The 4,341-nt window shown below is 46.0% G+C and overlaps 1 protein-coding gene and 1 long non-coding RNA gene across 7 annotated transcripts in view; both read left to right on the top strand.

Moving 5' to 3' along the window:
* Positions 1-4,341, top strand: part of FARP1 (FERM, ARH/RhoGEF and pleckstrin domain protein 1) — a 330,803-nt gene that overhangs the window by 132,923 nt on the left and 193,539 nt on the right. The window lies entirely within an intron of this gene.
* Positions 631-4,341, top strand: part of LOC109306380 — a 14,482-nt gene continuing 10,771 nt past the window's right edge. Inside the window, exons 1-2 of the long non-coding RNA XR_002099965.1 lie at positions 631-958; positions 1,403-1,404. This is a non-coding gene — a long non-coding RNA (uncharacterized LOC109306380). The remainder of the gene's footprint in view (positions 959-1,402; positions 1,405-4,341) is intronic.

Genomic DNA, 4,341 nt, shown 5'->3' with positions numbered 1-4,341 from the left:
ATGCAGGAACTGAATCCCTCCCCACACCCCAAAACTTGAAGGTGTTCAATGTAGGTGCTTGAACCACCTCCGATGGCAGACTGTTCCAGACCTTGGGGGCTTGGACAGTAAAGAAATTCTTTCTTATGTTAAAAATAAAAATACTCTGAAAATACATACAACCTCATTTACAAAACAGTGAATTAAACTTTACAATAAAAATAACAGAATTATGCAGGAACTGAATCCCTCCCCACACCCCAAAATTTGAGCATATTAAATGGGTACCAGGTATTATGAAAATTGTGTAATTTGTTTACATGGAGACTAATGATGGCCCTAAAGCAATTAATTTCCAGCCACTCTAAAAACCTGCTGTAGGGTTTCAGTAAAACCTAAATACCTATATCAGTATGTTTAGTTCGTGGAAGGTTCTTGAAACTGTAGAATAGTGGGACAGCAAATGTCATGACAAGTTTATGTATTTTGAGTGATTTAAAATTTGCTGCAGTTGTGGAATTTGTTTGTTTCACTGTCGCGGGGGATGGAAATAGAGGACAGATTGCTTGGAAGCACTCTTAAAAGCTAAGTTACACTATATAATACATGCCTCCCATTTCAGTTTTTTTACCAGTGGCGTTGAATTTTGATTTGTGTTTTTTTGTTTTGTTTTATTTTTTTAAACATTTGGGCCTCCATGGGAGATAGAACATATAAACTTGTGTAGTGCATGGCTATGTGTTTAATACTGAAAAGCAACTGCCCATAGAAGCCAAGTACCACTGGTGACAGATGACCAGGACAATATGCACCAAACAGGGAAAAAATTCCAAATTACAAATATATCTACACAAAATTAGGAGAGGAGAAAAAATGGTATCAGCACTTTCATACACACTTCAAACCAGAATGTTGCTCCAGTGGCTAATAGAACATATTTATGTAGGAATTATTCTAAACCTTAAGTCACAGGAAGTGGGTTTGGGGGTTGGTTTGGTTTTTTTGGCTTTTTCTAGAGTTTAACAAGTAGCGACTGTTAAACAAAGCTTTTTAAAAGAGTAACTAGGACTGCTGTTGCAAGGGTGTTCAAAATGAGAAGTAAACCCCGATTTGAATGGTGTGATGCGAATCAGTTAACACAATTTAGGAAATGTGATCACATCTACAAATGGCCTTTGACTTTATGGATATACTTCATGGATATACTCTACAAAGTAAATTGTAAGTGGAAGAATCTAAGCCTGGGGTTATCAATTCTACTAAAATGACTGTCTCTTTGCTCTATAGCTGTACAGATTTAGAAGAGCAACCTTGAAAACACTGTCATAAAGTTAATGCAAAGTACCAACATTTTAAAAAAACAATGGCTTGACTTTTTTGCTGGATTTCAATGTTAAATCATAGGGTCATCTAGTCCAGTCAGTTGTGCTGATACAGCATTCATTGTTCCTAAATGTCTCAGACAAATGTACTTGAAAAACTCCAGTGAAAGAGGCACCATAACTTCCTTAAGCCTCTTGTTCCAATGTCAAAGTCCTACTGTTCTACTGATGTCTTTGGAGAGTTGATGTAAACCTGTTTTGCTGTAGTTTAAGTTCATTGCTGTATATCCTTCCTTCTGTGCCAAGGAAGAACACTTTTTCTCCATTTTTTTTTCTGTGACAGCCTTCATGAAAACTGCTTTCACATCCCACTTCCTTTTAATTTTCTTTTCTCCAAACTAAACATATTTAGTTCTCTCAACCTTTCCTCGTAGGCTTTACCTTTCAACCCCTTTATCAGCTATGTCATTTACCTCTGGATTGTCTCCAGTTACTTTGTATCCTCCTTAAAATGTGGTGACACAGACTGGGCACAGTGTTGAATATTGGACTATTTTGGTGATCAGATGGTGGTATTTGGAGCACTTTGGAGTTCCATTAGGCCTTCTGTCTGACCAATTACACTGTGTGACTGCTCCACTGACATGCGAATTGATACCTTCATTGTACTGAGGAGTGAACGGTACAATCATAGAATCAATGAGTCAGAAGTGACCTAGACAGATCACCTAGTCCGACCCCCTGCCATGGGCAGAAAGGAGCACTGGGGGTGGGAGGGGTCATAAGACCCCAGCCAGGTGCCTATCCAGTCTCCTCTTGAAGATTTCCAGGGAAGGTGAGAGCACCACCTCTCTGGGAAGCCTATTCCAGGCTCTGGCCACCCTTACAGTGAAGTAGTTCTTCCTAATATCTAACCTAAACCTATCCTCCCTCAGCTTGTGGCCATTGTTCCTGGTGACTCCAAGGGGGCCCCTGGTGAACAGACTTTCCCCGAGTCCCTGCTGCTGGCCCCTGGTAAGGTTGTAGGCAGCCACAAGATCCCCCCTCAGTCTCCTCTTGTGGAGACTGAAGAGATTCAGGTCCCTCAGCCTCTCCTCATAGGGCTGGCCATGGAGGCCCCCAACCATACGAGTGGCCCTCCTCTGTACCCTCTCCAGGTTCCCCACGTCCCTCTTGAAGTGCGGAGCCCAGAACTGGACACAGTACTCCAGCTGTGGCCTGACCAGCGCTGCATAAAGGGAGAGCAAGACCTCTCTGGACCTGTTAGTGATGCCCCTGTTGATGTATGACAGGGTGCAGTTGGCTATGCCTATTGCTTCATCACACTGGCAGCTCATATTCATCCTGGAGTCAATCATGACTCCAAGATCCCTCTCTACCTCTGTGCTGCCAAGAGAGTCAGCCCCTAACCTATAACCATCATACTGATTCCCTCTCCCCAAATGCAGCACTCTGTACTTGTCCTTGTTGAACCGCATCCTGTTCAGATCCGCCCACTTCTCTAACCTATCCAGGTCTGCCTGGATGTGGTCCCTGTCTGCTGATGCATTCACTTTACCCCACAGGTTGGTGTCATCAGCGAACTTGAACAGGGTGCTCTCCACACCCTTGTCCAGGTCGCTAATGAAGATGTTGAACAGCACCAGCCCAAAGACTGAGCCCTGGGGGACTCCACTGCCCACACCCTTCCAGGTCGAGATCAACCTGTCCACCACCACCCTCTGGGTGCACCACTGGAGCCAGTTTGCCACCCATGTGACTGTGCATTCGTCAGTGCCTCAGTCCCTCAGCTTGCCCACCAGAATTGGGTGGGAAGCTGTGTTGAAGGCCTTCTGGAAGTCTAAGAAGACAACATTAACTTCCTCCTTCCCATCTAAGCTCTTTGTTACCTGGTCATAGAAAGAGACCAGGTTAGTCAGGCAGGATTGGCCTGGCACAAACCCGTGTTGGTTACCCCTCAACATCACTTCCCCTGCAGGCCTCTCACAAATGTGGCCCTGGAGAATTTTTTCAAAGACCTTCCCCAGGAAAGAAGTGAGGTTGACTGGTCTCTAGTTGCCAGTCTCTTCCTTCCTTCCCTTCTTGAAAATAGGGACCATGTTGGCCCTTTTCCAGTCCTCAGGGACTTGGCCCGAGCAACAGGATTCCTCAAACAGCCATGCAAATAGCTCTGCAATGACACCAGCCAATTTCCTCAGCGCCCGCGGATGAAGGTCATCCGGGTCCGCTGACTTGGATACATCGAAGCCCTCCAGGTAATCCTTAACTAGGTCTGAACTAACTGTCGGGGGACTCGGATCCTTCCTGGGCCTCTCTATGCTATCACCCAAGAGCACCCCATTGTCAGCAGATAGGAACACGGAGGCAAAGAACTTGTTGAAGAGTTCTGCCTTCTCTCGCACGTCCATCACCAACTGCCCTGCCCTGCCCCACCCCGCCCCGCCCTGCCCTGTAGGGGTCCAGTGTTACCCTGAGACTTCTTCTTGCTACCTATAACAAGAAGGACTTTTTGAAGAAAGACTTTTTGTTATCCTTAATACCGGAAGCTAATCTAAGCTCCAGTGCTGCTTTAGCCTCCCTTACCAAATCCCTACAAGCTCGGGTCAGGGAGGTGTACTCCTCCTCCTTTGTCCCTGCCCCCTGCTTCCACCGCCAGTATGCTTTTTTCTTTGTCCTCAGGCCAGCCTGGATATCTGCACTTAGCCATGAAGGTTTCTTGGACCCTTCCTGCCTTCCTGCACAGTGGAGTTGCATCCTGCTGTGCCCCAAAGATAGCCTCCTTGAGGAAGGACCACCTTTCCTGGACCCCCATACTAGCTACATCCTGGGCTCCGAGTGCATCCCTGACTATTACCCTGAGCACATCGATGTTGGCTTTCCCAAAGTCAAGCATTTGCGCTGTGCTAGTTACTCTCCCCACCTTTCTGTGAATAGCAAACTGGATCATTTCATGATCACTGTCCCCTAGCCTCCCTTGTACTAGCACATCCCCCACCAGGTCATCCCCAGAGGCTAACACCAGATCCAGTATGGCGGTTTC

This window comes from Crocodylus porosus, unplaced genomic scaffold (assembly GCF_001723895.1).
Source record: "Crocodylus porosus isolate Cpor-Errol unplaced genomic scaffold, CroPor_comp1, whole genome shotgun sequence".
NCBI classification, from domain to species: domain Eukaryota; kingdom Metazoa; phylum Chordata; order Crocodylia; family Crocodylidae; genus Crocodylus; species Crocodylus porosus.
Note: the sequence above shows the minus strand (reverse complement) of the source record. Positions and strands in the feature narration are given on the sequence as shown.